This window comes from Drosophila yakuba, chromosome X (assembly GCF_016746365.2).
Source record: "Drosophila yakuba strain Tai18E2 chromosome X, Prin_Dyak_Tai18E2_2.1, whole genome shotgun sequence".
Classification (NCBI taxonomy): Eukaryota; Metazoa; Arthropoda; class Insecta; order Diptera; family Drosophilidae; genus Drosophila; species Drosophila yakuba.
In genome coordinates this window covers 15,021,011-15,041,152 of record NC_052526.2, presented here as the reverse complement: position 1 = coordinate 15,041,152, position 20,142 = coordinate 15,021,011, and the positions used below count along the sequence as shown (strand labels likewise).

The window sequence follows — 20,142 nt, the reverse complement described above, 5'->3', positions numbered from 1 at the left end:
AATTTCGGGATGGAAAATGTCCAACTGTGCACCATGTTAATGGCAAATGGCGTTCGCTGTGCCACTTGCCACTTGCCTCAACCCAACTCAACTTGCATCGCCATTGCCATCGTCTCAGTTTCTCACTCTCGTTGCGGCACAAGGGTGCGAATGGTAGGACGTACTGTACGTACTGTACGTACACATGTAGCTACGCAGCTACTGCATACCAAAATTTATTACACTTTAAATAACGTATACGTATACGTACATATGTACATGCATATACATGGGTATACATACATACATACAGCTGCTGCTGTGGACCAAGCGAAAGCTCAAAGTGTGTGCACGACATAAGCCAATTTCCAGGCAAAACGTTAACAAACCGAAAATGCAATGAGCTACGGACATGCATACATACGCGCTCAATGCAACACCAACTCACACACACACATAGTCACACACACACACATAGTCACACACACACACACATAGTCACACACACACACATAGTCACACACACACACATATAGTCAGCACCTTGATGGGAAACTTTTCGGCTTGGATAACATCCTTGCCAATCCTTGCCAATCCTTGGCAGCCAGCGAAATGCGAAATGCATCAACTTCAGCCCGCGACATTTGCTCGCATTTCTAATTAGGTTCTCTGCTGTTGCTCTCTGCTGCGATTTTGGCAACCCAAAAGGCTGCACTGCTGCTGTCGGGGTCACCACTTTTTGCCGAGTGCCAAATTAATGAATTAAAACTTTGACTTATGATCCTGTAAAACAGCCCATTCAATGCTGTTCCTAGTTATAAACATACTTATAACTCAGCTACCTGCTGATTAAACAGCTTAAAGCCACAAGCATTTGTGGTAATCCATATGGAATGGCAGTGCTGGCATCAAGTGTATCACCGTTTACACAAGCTGCCAGTTTGAACCGCCAAAAGGCTGGCGACCTCCAAAAGGCAGCGGTTCGAAAACAAAGGTCCTGCAGTCCCGAAACCAAACTGTTTGCTCAGCGCTCAGCTCGTTTGACACACTCACACTCAAAGGTTGCAAGGGGAAATCGAAGAGGGGTATTCAGGGGGGGGGGGGGGGTTAAAGTCCTGGGGGGGGGAGGTGGGGATCAGGAGCAGCAGTGGGTGTCACTTACTCACGCTAATTAAAACGACAATCCCACTGATAGGACTTCTGTTTTGCCAACTATCCAACGTTTGACAGCTTTGATGCGAACATATCCGCGTTGCAGTTGCACTTGCAGGTTGCAGGTTGCAGTTGCAGCTGCCACCGTTGATGCATCTTGGCCTAACGCGGCATTTAATTTTCACTTTGTTCGCTGCCTTCTTGCCGTGTGGCAAGTGCACTGGAAAATGCATCGAATGAAAAGTGAAGAAGATGCGCATATATGCAGGAGATCCTTAGGGATGGGGGAAACTACTACTGCTCATATCCTGAAACAGGATGAGCTCAATTTATTAGCTCAGTGTAGTGGCAGAGTGGCAGAGTGGCGGAGTGGCAGCTGCATCCTTGAGCGTATCATCGCCAGTGAAGAGTCATTCCATTGCTGGGCAAATTCCCCAACGGCAGCACTCTTCAATTGCATTGGTCGAGCTGGGAACTGTGAACTGTGAACTGGGAACTGCGAGTTGGGAGTTGGGAGTTGGGAGCTCAGTTGACAGTTGACTACGGACTACGGAGTACCAAACTACCAACTACCGACCCGCGACTCCCAGTTGCTCCCAGCTGAGCTGTCGTCAGCTCAGTCGGTTTGAGTGGCAGCTCCTGCCCCCCAATTCCCTCGGTGTTGAATGCGTTTTTCATGGTTTTTTCTTCTTTTTTTACTCTTTTTCACTTATTTTTTTTTATGCTTTTTTACTTATTTTTTTTTTGTGCTTTTTCACTTATTTTCTTTTTTATGCTTTTTCACTTATTTTCTTTTACCTTTTTTAAACGTCCATCGGGGAGCGTTAACTCTTCTTTTGCAGACGACTTGTGCCACCCTTCATGTTTTCGAACCAATCTTGCCTTTGGACCTGGGTTATCCTGCCTCTTAAACCAACTCTTATCGCACCCCTATTCACGGTTTTCCTTTTCCACTTGCCACTTTTCACCTACCACCTTCCACTTTCCAGTTTCCAGTTTCCAGTTTCCGCCGGCGAATGCGACAATGAATCCCCGGACTTGGTCCGGTTCCTCCTGATTTTTATAGAATCACACGCTTCGCCGAGCTGAGCTGCCGGCGACAGCAGGTACCCAAAAGCAGAGGCGTGCCCCAAGGGGGGTTTTTCTTTCCCCCACTCAATAAGCAAACTAGTAGCAGTTAGTTTTCTTTATAAAGCTGCGTATATTACTGTGCATTTGAATAAATAGTAAAACTTATGCAAATCCTGTTGTTTTCTGACGCACGCCACTGCCCATGAGTACGCAGGGGGTTAAGCGAGTAGTGGGTGAGCTTGTGGGTTAAGAGGCTCCGCCAACGGATATGTGCGGTTGCCGGAAAATGAACTTATAACTCGACTTGTTTAACTAACGCATTTAAGCGATTTTCCTCCTTTTCCCCGCTTCTTTTGCATTTTTATTTCGCCTTTTTTTTTTCTTCGCCTTCCGCTTTTATTTCGCTTTTCCTGCTCTCTGGTTTTGTGATTTAATTTGCAATTTGATTGTAATAGATATCAAAGTGCGAGTGGAGCCTTCAGTGGAGCCTGGCCATGCTCCATGATGATGCTTCAACCTGGTTATCGTGGGTTCATTGGCCCCTTCATTCACTTGTCCTGGCCAGCTGAGCGTGCCTAACCCAATGCGACCCAATGTGGCCCCAATGTTGCCCCAATGTTGCCCCAATGCCACCGTCAATTAGACGGCAGACGTAATTTTCTGGTTTTGGGGCTTTATAATTGGATCAGACTCGGATTTCCCCATCCGTTGGCCATTCAATGTGACGTGCGGAAGGAGCAATGCTTCCCGGATTAAGACGAACATTGCTCTGGAAAGTGGCCAGCTTATTGAATCTGTTCCACTTCAATCCTCAGAATGATGATTATGTGACACAAATAGTATAGAGTTTAGTATAGAGTATAGTATAGAGTATAGTATAGAGTATAGTATAGAGTATAGTATAGAGTATAGTATAGAGTATAGTATAGAGTATAGTATAGAGTATAGTATAGAGTATAGTATAGAGTATAGTATAGAGTATAGTATAGAGTATAGTATAGAGTATAGTATAGAGTATAGTATAGAGTATATATATTGCTTAATTGTATTCATGCAGCATCTTATCTTCAACCGATTTAAGCTAATATTGGCCAGCTGTGTCCTTAAATCAATTACCAGTGGGTCATGTCAAAAGCACGCAATATCCAGGAATGAAATTGAATTTACAACAAAAAAAGGGGCGCCACCAAACAAAAAAGTGAATGAAAAAGGCACAAATGGGGCAACAGCTAAGAGCAAGTTATAAAAGGCTGGCAGCTATAAATCATGAGCAGGAAGACACTCGCTTACACTGAGAGAAAAGCGAGGGGGTGGGCATAGGGGGCAGCAGTGTAATAAATGGTTTGACAAGTTGGCGAGCAACATGTTTATTATAACAAATTGCGCATACGCCATGTGATGCCATAAACAATTTTGAATTGATGCGCGCCAACGGCGACAGACAATATGCATCTTTAAAGTGACCATAAATCTATATTCAAATAGGATTTAACGGATTCTTTGGATTCTTTGGATTCTTTGGATTCTACCGCACTTTAAGGACTTTTTCTTGGCCATTCAACTGACCCTGTGGAGCAAAAAGTTGCGGTAAACAAGTCAGCCAACTGACATGGCCAAAACTAAGCCAATCCGGCGTCCACCATGTGGCTTAAAGGCTTTTTGCGGCTTGTCAGCTTGAATTAGTTGCCCATTTTAGCCACGCTTCTCTTTCTTCTTCTCTTTCCGTATCTGTATCTATATCTGTAAATGTATCTGTATATTTTTCTGTTACGGATTCGGTTTCGGTTTCGGTTACTGTTTTGCTTTGGCAGCCGTAAATTTCCACGTGTCGGGGAAAATTTGCGTCTGTCTCAGGTTTGCAAAATGTGCCAAAGACGAAGCCACAGTCGATTATTTCTGCTCGTTTTCTTTGTGCAGAAAAAGGTAGAATAGGGAAATTCGGTGGGCTGACTTGGGAGTGATTGGGAAAGCCAAGGCCAACAGAATCTATAAAAATAGGCTGGCGAAAACCGATACTCGACCGTTGTATACCCTCTCAATTGAAAGTCAAAGTTCCACAATAGCTGTTCTCTAATGTGTTGCATTTAATAGTTGATACTTAGATTCCCAAGTTGAATTGCTGAAGAAATGTGATTGATTTTTGATTGATCTAGGAAGGGGTATACCCTTAGGAATCAAATTAAGCGGTAGCATGTCTGCGACACAAGTAATCCATGCCCTTTTGATTGATATCCAGATGCCAGAGAACTCACTCAAACTACAAGCCTACCACTGGCTGCAAAGTGACATAATCTTGGTCCGTGGAGGCATACTTAATATCGCTCAGTGTACTTGCCACTTGTACCTGTTCATGGGCATTAAATAACTGTAGCTGTGCCGCTGCCAAATGCATTTCCTGCCGCCACTCGAGGACCAAATCGAGGATATTTTGGGGGACAGCATAGACGGCATTCACAGCATTCATAGCATTCACAGCCATTCACAGCATTCACGGCATTCACAGCATTCACACCTCCGAATGCCCTGGCCCCAAAACACTCGGTTTTCGTGCCTAACTGTCCGGCTAAACGATAAATTGTTGATATCGATTCGACGGGTGTTCACCGCCCGGGTTGAGTGTCCTGTGTATCCTGTGTGTCCTGTGTGTCCTGTGTATCCTGTGTGTCCTGTGTGTTTTTGTCTGTTTCTGGCAGACAAACCGATCCCAGGCCTGTTAAGCCGAAACCAAGTGCCGCAAATTAACCAGCCAGAACTCGATTGCAAGTGCCTGTGCTGCCTTCGAGGATTCACTGTGGCTCACTTGAATTATGAGTGATTCGGTCTTTTAAAATGCCGCAAAATGTACCACTTGCAATGCAAACTCAGTGAGTGCTGCTCGAATACTTCGTACCTCTTTCTTGGTCCATTTGCTCGTGTGTATGTGCTATAAATATTTAAAACTACTGTCAATTATTTCAAAGCTGAGTGGCCATTGGCCTTTGGTACTTTGGGGTACTTAGAGTGCTCCACAGTGATGGGCTCCATGATGCAGTTGACCTTTTGCTCTACAGAATTACGTTATTTCTTTTGTTTAGCTGTTATTTTTGAATATTTTCATATTTTTAGCTGTGAGTGCCAGACATCATGGCACTCCAAAGTCGGACAGTTTCCAGTTCAAAGTTGCACTCGCATTTTCATGATTTTGCATGGAGTAATACGAAATGGCCCCATTTGTTGCACTATTTATGTTGCCTTGCCACACACCAGCTAACCTTTGACCTCCGCCCCCTTGATGTCTGGACCAGAGAACTGCAGCAAGCCACTCGGGTGTTTGTAGACACTCTATTTTCGGCGATAACAAACAGCAGAGTGTTTTGCCACCCGGCATTTAAAGTGAAATTATAAAATTATAAGTAAGATAGCTGAAAGTATTGCATTATATTAAAAGGAAATAATGAATAATACTAAATACTAAAAAATACTAAGTACTAAATACTAAATAATACCAAGTACTAAATACTAAATAACACTAAATACTAAAATAATACTAAATACTAAAATAATACTAAATACTTAATACTAGATAATACTAAATAATACCAAAATATAAGTGCCCTCCTCTGCGCTTCTCAAAAGTTCTACGTAAGCAAACCACTTTTTAGATGTTTTTAACAAAAAAAATACTAAATGTGAGTGAGTGGTGCAGTGATTTTAAGTGGCAACAGTGGATACCAGCAATGTGATTTCGACCTACTGGAGAAAGTGACTGAGCTGGCTATTTTCCAGAAGCTACAACCAGCTGTCTGCTCTGACGTGGAAAGGGGTGAGTACCTTGATCATTTTAAAAAGAAAAATTATACATTTATAAAGTGAAATATGGCAAGCAATTATTTAAAATTTTAACAAAGCAAAAAATATAATATATAAGAAAGAAATGTCAATTTTGACTTGTTAAAATTTTTGTAAAATTAAGGCAAAAAAGAAGGACATAATCTATTTCGTTTTTGAGTAATTATGTTACCACACCCGGGTGTTTTTGAGGCATAAATGAGTGTTTTTGCCACTCTCTGGTCTGATTTTTTAGTTTCTATCTGTTCAGTGTATATGTGGCCTTCTCCGTTCGAAGTGCACAAAGTTCCAGCTGCTAATGTGCATGTCCATCACCAGCTGCCCCTCAATGATACCCCTTGTGTAGCGATTTGCAGTGTATATGCCCATTGCATCCATGTGTCCACTTTGGTGTGATGGCAAATGGGCAAATGGGCAAATGGGCAGTGTGCATTTGTATTTGTAATTTATAGGTTTGCAGGAACATTTCAATTAAATAAACTGACAGTCGACTCTGGCACTGTGACACAGATTTGCCTGCTTATTCATGTGTATAGGTATATGTGTATATATTTGCATTTGTATTTTTTTTTTTTGAGACTGTGTGTGTGTGTGCCACACATAATGCGCAAACAAAATGGATTATATTTGGCCACTCTGGGCCATAACATTGCGACTAAAAACTGACCAAAACTGTCACAGTGTCAAATCAAGCGATAAACTCTAGTCCAAATGGAATGGGGCGGAGTCTAGCGATTTACAGGGTATCAGCTGCGTCAGCCTGTCATTTCAGTTGTTGCAATTTATGCGGCCATTGCATAATTTTCCAGCTACATAATTCCTACAATTGTTATAGAAATAATGACAGCTTCGCTTTAAGGAAATGAATTTCGGAATTGAAGTTATATATTTACATTTTTAAACAAATAACAAAGTAACTAATTTTTTGTACTAATAGCACTTTCCAAGTGTAAGGTAACTAGTTGACTGACCTGTGCTGTACGTGTGTCTGCCGAAAATTGTGCATGGTTTTTGCTGTTGCTGTAAAGTTTAGTTTTTCCCGTCGGCCATTTGTTTACTTGAATTTGGGCGTGCTCTTTTTTTGGCTTTATTTGAATTTGGGTTCTTTTTTTGAGCAAATAATTCTTTGCACCGATCCCTCGTCAATTTCACTCAATGGTTTCCATTTTTTGTATTTTTTTTCCATTTTTTTTATTTTATATTTTTGGCTGCACATTCAATTGCCGGTTCGCAGACGCGTTAATAAAAGCAAATCCAAATTGCAGGCTGACCGATTTTGGCATTTGACTGGCAGCCAATTAGCAGCTGAAAATGGGGCGAAACAAAAAAAAAAATATATATATATGTAAATAAAATAGAGAAAAAGGCAGAGTTCAAATGATGTTCAATATTTAATTGAATTATGTCGGGTTTTGCGCGGCAAAGAGCGGAAAAAAAGGCTGCGATTCACTCAACTGAATGTGAACTGAATGGCAATTGCAGGCAGATAAAGTGGGCATTCCGCATGGCCTGGATTTTCACACAGTATATGTCCATAAATCCGGGAATCCGAGTGTTTTCCATCATTATTGCTTGTTATTTGCATAGTTGGCGCCTGATAACATCATGCAGTCCATTCAATTGAAGTTCAGACAGCCCGACAGCAAATTGATATAGCAAAACATGAACTGCTCATTAAATGAATACATTGCACGGCCACGGATATTAATAAGTTAGTGTATAATTACACAGGCAATGCTCATTAATGCCAATAACCAAGAATTTGAACTGATTACAACATTGATACTAGTAGTAGCACACATCATTGCAGCCCTTCACATATCAGTTTTCCCCACCGGTTTTCCTGGCAGGTTTTCCTACCAGTTTTCCGGGTCAGTTTTCTAAACCAGAGACGAACACACAGTTCGGTTTCGGTTTTGATTTTGATTTCGATTTCGACTTTGAGCTCGGATTGCCAATACTTGGGGCCAACTTGAGGGAACTTTGCATAGCTTAGTTAAGGCAATGGAAATGCTCAAAAGGACTTGGCCGAGGCCAAGTGGCTGTCCATGCCATTAATTTCCCATTAAATTCAATTCACCTTAGCATTTTGAAGTCTCGCCCGGTTGCATGAACGTTGAATGAAAAGAAAAATAAAACAGCCTTATCGCATTTGCCATAGCCAGATGGAGATGCAACCGAGGATTGGAGCAGCACACTGTGGTGGCCAAAAGTGCCCAAAAGTGGGCAAAAAAAAAGTGGGCAAAAAAAGTGGGCAAAAAAAGTGGGCTAAAAAGTGGGCTAAGAAGTGGGCGGAAAGCCCAATAAGTGTCTTATCGCCATCTGCACACGCCAGGTGGAAAGCGGCGAACAAAAAGGAGTGACCTACGCTCATGACTTGCTTCCGCCCATAAATCAAATCAGCAGCGAGTGGGAACCACAACTGGAGGTGAAACAGGCCACCGGAAGTGGAAGTCCAGGCTGTGAGTACTCCTCAAAGTGTGCAAAGTGTAAATGAATGTAAATGCAACTTGAATAAATGCGTGAAACAGCAGGTCACTTCCTTCAAAATGCAGCCATAGTTTATTCGTTGAAAATTATATAATAGTTTACAAATTATTCGTTGAAAATAATATAATAGTTTAGGAATTATTCGTTGAAAATAATATAATAGTTAAGGAATTATTCTTTGAAAATAATATAATAGTTAAGGAATTATTCGTAGAAAATATTATAATATTTAAGGAATTATTCGTTGTAATTTTAAAATCTGGAATGCTTCCTTTTTCAGTATTTCTTTTTTTTCTGCCAATCTCAGTGTTTAAATATCCGTTTCCGGGACACATATTGTCCGCATCTTTCACATATTTCACATCTTTTCCATATTTCACATATTATCGCAGTCAGTGTAAGTTTTGCCAGCTTCAAATTGAAGTTCTTGCCAGCGGGTGGCTCTTTATATCCTTATCCTTATCCTTATCCTTATCCTTATGCCATATCCTTTTTGGGCCTTCTGGCTGGTACGCTTTTGATTGAAAATTTATGCAAAAATTAAGCGTAATTGCATGCAATATGTGCGCAACTAGTGAACTTAATTGATATGAAATTGGCCCGAAAATTCGAGCTGCTGCTGCCGCTGCTTACTTTTTATTGAATTCAATTAGCAATAATTTAATTTGCCACGAAAAGTGCCACACAGAAGGTAGACATGTAATATATATATATATATCCATATCTGAGTATATCTGAGTATAACTGGGCATTTGAAGATGAAACTGAACTGGCAGTCGGACTCCATTTTCCGCTTTTCCGCTGCTGCTTGCCAACCCGTCGTGCCCATTTTCCAGATTTTCCACAGTGGCGTTGGCAAATGATAAATGTTTGGAGCCGTCAGCTGTGCATTTTTCTTCATAATCGAAAAACCTTTATACCCATCAAGCAGCAGGGGAGTTCTCAAGATATGCACGCCACGCGTTATAAATAAATGGATACCCTTTAATCAACTTAAGTTTTTATATATATAAGCAAAGTGATTTGACACACGTTTTTTGCTGCTAATTTGCAACTCGGAAACTACAAACTGCTACTCTAATTTAGTTATTAAAGAGTGGAAAGTAGGAAAGCTGCAATCGAAACGATTCAAGTAACAAGTGAATGAATAAACTGAATAAAATGAGCCAAGCATTGATCATCGCTACAGTGGATAATCGCTGCCGTGAACTCTGCTGGGCTCTGTAACTATGGCTGCACTTTGCTGTGCAGCTGGTAAATCGATTTCGTTGTCGTTCGATCAGATGTTGTTATTTATGTGCAAGCGTATTGTCCTGCGACTCCTTGATATTGAGCATAATATTTTCGAAGGTCCTTTGGGGCATTTTCTTGCCACTTCGCTGCTTGGCCACTTTTTGTCCGTGGCTCAATTAAAATTGCGCTGTTGTTTATGATGGCAGACTATGCGAAGGAGGCGAATTTTTCAGCCAAACCCTAGTTATGGCCCTATGTTTTCCTTCCCTTCTTTTTCCCACCCCCCCCAATTTTCCTCTCTCTTTTTTTTTTTGATTTTTTTATTTGGCGCTTTTCTTTTAGCACGCGCCGGCGCCAAAAAGTGTGCAACGATTTTTCGTGGATGCCTTATTTATTGCCTGCAATTTGCGTTCGCCGCTTTTATGTGCACTTTCTACTGCTGCCTGCCTCCAAACTTATTTTCGCCGCATTTTCACTTAAATTCCGGCCAAGAAAAAGGAAAAAACCCTGTGCCCCTTTGGCGGCGGTTGATGGGGCTTTTTTCTAAAATTACCGAGCATAAAATTTAATTAGCCAAAACCGAAAAGGCAAAAGGAAATTCCATCGCACACTCGCACAGAAGTAAATTGCATTTGATGGGCCGCCCCCTTAGGTGGGCGTGGTTGGGCGTCTGGCATAAGTGCGCATACTGGCAGAAATACGAGATTTCTTTTCAAAATCAGCCAATTATCAATTTTATACCATAAACTCACATAAACATATTAAATTAATGAGTGTAAAACATGGGAAAACTAACACTTTAAATCATAGCAACCACTATGGGATATTTTTTATTTTTGCTATGCTTTTTTCTCAGTGCATCGGCGAGTGCAAGGCGCAGCGTGTGAATTTTAAAAGCTTCCCAAAGAGCGGCGAAGAAAGGGCGCCTTGGAGCATAACATTGCGGCCCCTTTGGGGAGCTCGTCGCTGCGTTGAATTTGCTGCGCTTTTCGTTACATTTTTTTTTTTTTTTTGTATTTTTTTCCTTTTTTTTTTTTTGTTTTTTTGTTTATTTTTTGTTGGTCTTGTAGTGCTAGAGCAGTTTTTTGCCTTTACCGAAGCAATTTGTGTGCATTTGGCATTCAATGGTTAGTCCCCTGGAAATCCCTTAGCGAAAATCGCAAGCGTTAAATTGCCAGTGGCCATAGGTCCTGGCCGTAACCGTAATCGCAGCCGTAATCCCGTAATCCCCCCTGTCTCGTCCCCCCATCCTCGTCCCCCCATCCTCGCCCCCCCATCCTCGTCCTCCAATCCCCGTCCCCTTGCCTTTGAGCCATATTAACCTTGGTCACATTTCAAGCGTCACTTGCCGAAAGGCCGCGGCCCATAAACATTTCTCTTTTTCTGGCGAATGGCAGCCAGTGCACTGGGAAAAAAAACGAGGTATATCGAGGTTAGAAAGCTTAGAGCCAAAACGCAGCTAGTTACTCTGGTTGGCAGTGCCGCGTAGTGACGAAGTGCGCCCAAATAAACACCTATCACTATGCTGTAAGAGCTTCGAATTGAGTTACTGTGGTTGGACGTGCCGCGTAGTGACGAAAAGCGTCTTTTGTAGTCGTAGTTCATCCTTGTTCTAAATAAACACCATTCCATGCCTATTACTGGTCTTCAAATTGAGTTAAATTTTTAATTTAAAAATCTTAGAGCTAAAACGCAATTAGTTAGTGGTTGGCAGTGCCGCGTAGTGACGAAGTGCGCCTGTTGTAGTCGCAGTTTATCCATGCCCTAAATAAACTCCATTCCAAGTCTATTACTAGTCTTCAAAGTGAGTTAAATTTTGAATTTAGAAAGCTTAGAATCAAAACGCAGCTAGTTAGTAGTGCCGCGTAGTGACGAAACGCGCCTTTTGTAGTCGTAGTTTACCCACGTTCTAAATAAACACCATTCCATATCCACTACTATGCTTGAAGCTCTTCGAATTGAGTTAAATTTTTCAAATTCCCGGCAAGGAAACGAAACGAAGTGCGTCATAACCGATTTCCTACCAGAAATGGCCATAAAAGCAAACGAATATTCTCGCCTTCGTTTGAAGGAAAGCAATTTTCATTGCATACTATCAGGCGGTGGAAGTATTGTTGTAAAATCTCGTGAGACTTCAACAGCAAACCGAATTGCTGTGTTTTTTGTTTTATTTCCTTTTGTTTCCGTGTGGTTTTCTTGTTTGCAGAAAACAAATTTCGAAGATTAATGTCGGCCGCTTGCAGTTTTCTTGCCATATATATATGTATATACTATATATATATTTTTTTTTTGGTTTTTGGGTTTGTTGTTTGTCGTTGTTGTGGCATTTTTTATGTTTCTTTCATTCACTTGACACAGTTTTGAGGCTCGATTGCAGGCCCACCGCTTTCCATCACACCTCCACTTTTCCGCGTCCATTTTCCGGTCAATGGCTGACCATTTCCACACTTGACATTGGCCGAAAAACAAGAAATAGAAAAGGAAAATGGAAATGGTTGCGAAAGGGAAGGGGGAGGGGGAAAGGGGTAGGGGAAAACGAACAAGGAACAAACACGATTTCGGTTATTTTATTTGACATTCTATCTGTCGCCATAGTCTTTTTTTTTCTGCGAAGCCCAGCGTTTAAATAAACCATCTGCCAGCTTATTTGCTCTTGTCGGATTTGGCCAAAAAAAAAATCGCTGAGTTTTTCAGCCGACAATTCGAATGGAAATGCTTCTTAAAATCGTTGAAAAAAAGAAATCATATTCGGTGCTTTAAGCCATGCAAATTCCAATAGGTTCTGGGTTCTTTATCATATTCTTTTTTTTTGTTTTGTTTTTGAATTCTAGCTTTTAACTTCAAACTGAGCAGTGCCAACTTTATTTTTAATTGAAATATACGTGAACAAAGTTGCTCAACTGCCCATAATTCACTTTCGTCCAAGTGTAACGAGTGTCTGCAAATTTTGTATTAAAAAGTGTGCCACACGTACAGTGCGTTTCGGTGCTGTAAGGCGATTGCAATCAGCAAGATGTGGATATGATTTTCTTTTTAATTTTACATTGCAGTGCAAGTAGTTGTGGTTCAAGTTAATGATAAAAGCTTTTTAATAAATCAAAGCGAAATCCTACGTATTTATCACATTGTAGCTCATATAAAAGTGCGATACGCATTGTATTTTTGATGGCAGCAAATATGTGGGTGATTATAGCCCCAGTTCGCAATTCGAGTGGCACCACATGGAGTGGTCATTGTGGAGCTGTTGGAGCTGCTGGAACTGGTGGAGCTGGACGATCATCATTGCTATTGATATGCTTTTGCAGATGTTTGCACTTTTTCGGGGGCTCCAATCTTCTCTGCCTCTCGCCCACAAAGAAAAAAATGGGGGGGGTAAAAATAATAAAGAATGCAAAAAGTCCTGCCTTACTACTACTCGTGCATTTGTGTGCAATTTTTGTTTGATTTTATTTTGCCACGCCCACACGTTACATGGCCGCACTGTGCGCCCAATTGTTGTTGCTCTTGTGCACTTTTTTGCCCATGAATTTATTGCTTGCATATTTTTGGGCTTCTACAACCTGGGTCACGCCCCCTTTCCCAGTGTGTGTGTATTTGTGTGTGTGTGTGTGTGTGTGTGTGCATGTGTGTGTTTGTGTGTGTGTGTGTGTGTGTGTGTGTGTGCGTGTGTGTGCGTGCGTGTGTGCTTGCTCCCATTTTGTTTGGACACGGAAATGGTTAACAGCAGCAACGGATGTTGTGTAAATTTAATAAATATACCTTTCGCTACCTTTGCTTGTTTAACCAATTCAATTTTATTTTTAACCCGTAACTCCCAAAGCTCCGGCTATTGTGCTCGCTGCTGCACTGAGCGAAATAATTGAGTCACAAGAAATCATTCATACTTTTGACTTTCTAGTAGTAGTAACAACTTAACTTATGGCTAACTCCAAGTATTCCAAACGTAGTTAACCAAGTTAAAGACGTTTTGGAATATGATATCTATGTTACCAGTATTTCTCTCGGTGCACACACACACGAACACTAGCGTGGCTACAACCTAATTAGCAGCCTGGCCCGCATTGTTGCGCATTTTTGGTGCGTTCGGCCATGGAAGTCATAGGCAGTATTCACTGTGCGTAAATCGCACGTATTTTAATTTGTATAACAGCTGGTTAGCTGGTCAGCTTGTTTCGCTGTAGTGGCTGGCTCAGACAGGCTTAATGGCTTAATGGCTTAATGGTGATGAAAAAGGATACAAAGGACACGCCTAATCCTTTGGCATGTTAGCGGTAATTGCGCACTGACTGTTTTGCAGCGATTTAATTGAATATGCGCCATGCTTTTTATTCACATAAATTCCAGTAAAGGGTTCTCGAATTTAGCATTAAATGCACAGAGAAATCAATCGTATTAGCAATTAAATTCTTTAGCATTTCAGCAATAGTAGTAATTGGCTTGCTAGGCAAACATTTACATTTACTAACTAACAATTTGAATACCTGTTGTCACCATGGCTTTTCCTACTTTTCCTACTTCCACTTAGACTTTCACTTGCTCTTGATGACTCCAATCAGCAGTGGCCAACCCAAAATGCCGACTTGTGTGGCTTAAATATTCGCAACTGCAACACGAGACGAAAATGCTATAGAATACCAGGAAAAAAAAAAAAAAAACAGAAAGAAAAATGTGAAGAGCTGGAAAAGCAGAGACTTACGACTCAATTGAATTTTGCGGCAATAAGTCAATTGGAAATCATTGAACAACAATTTGACGTGCCATTTATAAAAGCATCAAAATCTGTTCGACCACTTTGCTTTGGCTGGCCGCCGGGAAAATGCTGGGGAAAACTGTGGGGAAATGTGGGGGAAAAGTAAGGGAAAAGTAGGGGGAAAAGTGGGGGTAAAGTGTGGGAGTTTGAGGAGCAATGGCTCCACGTAGTGTGCCAATTAATGTTGGCAATTAAATAGCGTCCACAGCATTTGAACGCCACATTTGTCATGGGGAAACTGAGAGGCTTCTACGATTTACCAAAAAAAAACCCCCAAACTTCACAACAAATACAATGGCCAACTGATTGCTTGGCCATTTTGCAGCATTTGGCTCAAGTTGCTCGCATTTTCTGGCCTTCTTTCTACTCTCGACTCGCCGTCGTCTTGACTGCAATTCAATTTCGCCTCGATTCAATTCGATTCGAGTCGATTCGTTTCGTTTCGATTCGAGTTTTGTTGGTTTTTTATTTTCTTTTTTGCAGCAGCATTGTCTGCCTGCAATGATATTTATTTTGAGCAACAATTGTTTTGGCATTAAAAACCGGCGGAATGTGCAATTGATGGCCCCACTTTGGGCCACGTTCGTTTTGCTGTCGCCGTTGCCGTTGCCGGTGCCATCCATCACATCCATCACACTCAAAGCGAAATGAATTGAAACTAATGCCAAAATGGCAATCAATGCAGGCAACATGAGCAACATGAGCAACATGGGCAACTTGCACTTGCAACTTGCACTTGCAACAGCTGTTTGCTGTTGTTTGCTTTCCCGGCGACTCAACTCAACTCAACTCGAAAATCCTGTTCGTGGAAAGCCAAGTTTTTCTGGTGAAAATGGTTAGTGGAGCATCGGAGGCGTAAGCTCACTTTCTAGTAGAAATCAAGTTCAGTTCGACAAAACTGGCTCCAAAATTGACAGCAGCACATGTGGCAAATCAATCATACTCGTACATACATACATATGTATATGACAACATTGAAATTTCATTTTGGCCAACCATTTCGCCACCATGTTTTCGTTACCACTTAAATGGTACTAATTATCTTAGTGGCATGCAACGCCAATGCATTTTGCATATACTCCTGCTGTTTTGTTGTTTGTTTGGTGTTTAGTGTTGGTGTTTAGTGTTGGTGTTTAGTGTTGGTATTTAGTGTTGGTGTTTAGTGTTGGTGTTGGTGTTTTTGGCGCCAATCATAATTAACACCACCTGCCGCCATAGTTAACCCATCCTGCGAGATCCTTTGACGAACGCACAACCCAGCACCTAATAGTCAAACTGATACGCTAAGCTGATTAACTCTAATCTAAAGTTGCAACCGGGGGGAAAACAAAAAAAAAAAAAAACAACGAGCGAACACACGAGCACAATCAAGGAAAAGCGAGTGTGAGCCAGTGGGAAAACAGCAGGGAAAAGCACAGCCCGCATTGCCTGCGAAAATGCACTGTGGGAAATTGGGGTATGCAAATGTAATGTAATTTTTACTTTCAAATATAACAAATGGTAAGAATTTTCTAATACCCTAAAGAAACACTTTACTCTTCTTTAAGTGGCATATTACTTAACTTACTTTGATTAGTATCTGCCTATGCAGCCTAGTTTTTTTTTTTCAGTGCACTGCCTGAACCAGCGGCTACACGACGACGACTGTTTACATTTGTCAAAGATTTGGATTTGGAACGTTGGAGAGAAAAAGGTAAAAAGGGAGAACTTTTCACCCAAGAGCTGGCTGCAATAAAGACGGGGCAAGTGGACGCCATTGAGTGTGGCAAGGAAGCCGAGGAAAATGGATGAAAATCGAGGTTGAAAATAAAGAGGATCCAGCGGCTGGACGGATAAGAGTGCACCCAGCATTCGTAACCCGGAGTGACCCCTAAAAATCGGGCAAACCGAATGCCGTCGGAGACTCTTATCTGTCCAACGGATTTGTGACTCCTTGCCACCAGTCAGTGAATTCACGTTCTCCTTGTGTGTTTTTAGTGGGTGTCTGGCCTCATCTGGCTGTATAACTGTATGGCTGTTTTGGCTTTTTGGCCCTGTGTCCTGTGTCCTGTGTCTTGTGTCCTGTGTCCTGTGTCCTGTGTCCTCTGTCCGCGTGTCCTTCAATTGGCTTAGAGTTTCGGGGGTGTCGGGCTTTTGCGGCGTCTCGGGTCTTCCACTCACCCAATCGCACAATCTTCCAATCTCCCCAATCTCTCCCCAATCTCTTCAGTCACCCAATCTTTCAGTTTCAGTCTCAATCTCCTGCTGAACCCAAAAAAGGACACACAGCAAAGCGGCGACAACGGGGAAAGAACAGCGAAATCCCGAAAAAGGTGCGCGTCCTAAGCTGACCGTGAATGGATGAGGATCAAGTTGTCGAATTTGCCAGCGGAAACCCAGCAGCTTTGCTCACCGATAATAACTTGCCATCCTTGTTGCCCGGCCTGTCAGCACTTTGCGGGCAATAGCAGGTTGGCAGCCCTGTCAGCGATTTGGCCGGCTATCGGACAGGTTGGCAGCTCGCCGCAATCTTGGCCAAAGTTGACACACCCTGCCGTTTGGGGCGGCTTTCAGCAAAGTGTGTCGCCCTGTCAAGTGGCTTGCCTCTATGTTTTTCCTTTTTTATTTGACATTTTACCATTTCATTAGAGGTCAAAAGCCACTGTTAACCATAAGCATTTGAAGTCTTTATTCTTGAGTTTTGGCCATATTTCGCGCCGGCTTTAGTTCAAACTTTTGGGCCCAGAAGATGCGGCATGCAGCCATGGCGGCAATCATTTGAGCCGCTGCGAAAACATCACTTTGCTGCAAGGCTGTTTGACAAGTGGGTGGTGGGTGGTGGGTGGAAAAGTAAGGAGTGGGGTGGAGTGGTAGGCGGTAGGCGGTACCGGCTTGGTCATATTTTGGCGCAAGTTTTCACCACACGCCCGAAAGTGGAAAATGCAGACGCTGCACTCGCCACCGCCGCTGCCGAAGAAGAAGAGCATGAAGCAAGAAGTGAGGTGAGGAAAAGTGGCAAGACGAGTGTGCCGTGCCGCCTCGTGTGGCAGTTCGGCAGTGTGGCGCTTCGGCGGCGGCGCTCGGCTTCGGGAAATGCCGCTCGGGAAGTCGGAAAACACAGGCGGCATTATCAGACGGCAACTTCAGTTGCAAGCGAGCGCTCAGCGTGTGTGTCTCGTGTCTCTCGGGCGGCAACAGCAGCAGCAACAGTAATAGTAACAGCATTCGCAACAGCAACTTGCAACAGCAGTAACGTGCAACGTGCAACGTGCCACAGCCAGCAGCAAGTAGCAGGCATAAATTGCGTGCTTTTTCGACTTTGACTTTGGGCCACAAGCGGTTTTTTTTTTTTGTTTAGCAGTTTCGAACTTTGAGTTTCCCGCGCGCGTTTTTCAAATCAATTTCTTGACGGCCGACTGTTGAGTGTTTTGTTTTGTTTTGATTGTCGATTGAAGCGATTGATGCGATTGATTTGATTGATGCAATTGATTCGATTGATTCGATTGAATTGATTGTGTTGCATTGTCACGTGCCCATTTGTTTATTTGTTTTTTGTTGCTGTGTTGTGTGGTGTCGCGTACAAAATCAGCGCCCAAAAGAACTTTGCAATCGAAAACCGAATTTGGTTTTGAAAGCGGCAACATTAGATGGACTTGCAAAAAAAGCGTTGCATCAAGTTGCAACATTAAATGCAACCGAAGGCATCTGCAGCTTCATAAACTGCGATTGGTAAGTTTCCACATATTACTAAATATTTTTGATGCATTGATTACATTAAGCGCTGGTTGCAATTGTTCTAAAATCTTGTTGAAAGATCTTGCCAAGCAAGTTGCGTTATATTTGGCAATATTTATTCAGCTGCTCATCGTGCAACAACAAGCTGCTTCACGTGTTGCAAGCACTTTTGCCCAAGAATTGCATTATTTGTTGCAATAATAATTCTGGGTAAAAATCTGAAGCCAATTGCTTTTCTTCTAATAACAAGTGGTGATATTTATTGCAGCCGTCGAAAACCTGTAACATTTGTACAACTGGACTGGTTCGTGTTGCTTTACTTTTCTTCGCATTTTGATTTCAATTTTTTTTTGTAGTTTTTTTTTTTGTTTTTTATTTATTTTTAGCGAAAGTTTCTGGTGCTGTTTTGTTTGATTTTCTTGTGATTTTCTTGTGGCGGCGTGACGAGTTTACCAGTTGCCAGTTTGCTGTTTGGTTATTGGTGTTGTTGCGGGGGGGGAAATGAAAACAATTTGCAGTGGATGCTCGGCCTCCGCTTTTCTTCATCTCCAGTTTGGGCGCCCCTAATTAAACCGGTTAAGCGTTTCGTTTTTGTTTAGTAATTTTAGCTGCTTCTGTGTTTTTTTTTTTTTTTGTTTTATGCTTTTTGTTTTTTTTGTTGTTTTTTGTTTTTTGCTTTTTGTTTTTTTGTGCGGTTTTCGGTTTTCTGCTAATTGCCAGTGAAATTTGTGACAGCAACAGCAGCACGACAACAATCAGCTGCCATTGTGTGTCCTTGTTAATGAAATCGTTAAGCTTTGCGAAGGACCCGTAGCCATGGCGCTCACAGGACGATTACGTTGACGAGGAGTGGGAAAAAAGAGGAGAAAGGATAAAGAAGGAGGAGAAAGGAGTTGCTGCTGGCTAGGCCAATATCAAAAAGGATTTCGTTTGAATGCGAGCATGAAAATATGGGCGAAATATGCAAAAAATGTTTGCCCGAGGCATCTGGCAAACGGAGCGATATGCCGATGGCTGCTTTTCTCGGGCGATCTCGTCAACAAGCTGTTGCAATGCGAAAATGCGAAAATGCGAAAATCTGTGAAAATGCACAAATAAACCATCAACATATCGAAACAATAGCCCACTGGCTGTTTACATTGAAAATCGCCTGAGCTTTTGGACAGTTGGCAGTTGCAATAAGATTGCTTCAAAAAATAACTATTAAGGGGAAATTATATATGGAATATTAGTTGTGATTAACTATGGTAAATTATGCCTACTGACAGAGAAAACAAAGGTAGCAGTTAACTTGGTTTTCATGTGGCTAATCAAATTAATATGGAAATTCGTAATTAAAACTCCATCTAATTGTGAAAACAAAAATCAAACTGTGCGAGTGAAAATGCTGAAACAGACAGCAAAGATAAACAAAACGAATTGGGCAACTAAATGAATATGAAGCCATCAGCGGAGCGCCAACAAAAACAACATGCAGCGGGTGGTTGAGGGCGGAAAATGGGAGGGGGAAAAGTGGGCGGGGAAAATGTGAAAACGCGCCAAAGAGACGGACAACAGCGGAAAAATGCCGCCAAACGCAAATACTGCGGCACATTTTCATTTTTTTTCCTTTCTTTTTGTTATCTCACTTTTTTGCTTATTTTTTATTAATTTTCATCGTTTTTTGCCTGCTTTTCCGGAGGACACCAACACCAACACACAGAAAAACGCACACATTCAAAGCTTCGTCGCCTGCGGGCCAAATATTTTAGATTTTCACTTTTCCAGCCGCGACTGCTGTTTTATTATTATTTTTTTTTTTTGTTTGTGTGTGAACAAAATATCCCACAGCAGCAGCAAGAAAAATAATAATAAAAAACCGACTCTGGCTCACATTATGAAATTTTTAATCAAATGAAATGACAATAAAATTTTGCTGCTGCCAA

General features: G+C 41.9%; 1 protein-coding gene across 1 annotated transcript in view; it reads left to right on the top strand.

Moving 5' to 3' along the window:
- Window positions 1–17,674: 17,674 nt before the first annotated feature.
- The window catches only part of LOC6525480 (serine-rich adhesin for platelets), a 63,523-nt gene continuing 61,055 nt past the window's right edge, over window positions 17,675–20,142 (top strand). The window contains exons 1-2 of the mRNA XM_039370719.2: window positions 17,675–17,691; window positions 18,072–18,211. The gene's annotated coding sequence lies outside the window, so the exon portion shown is untranslated. The remainder of the gene's footprint in view (window positions 17,692–18,071; window positions 18,212–20,142) is intronic.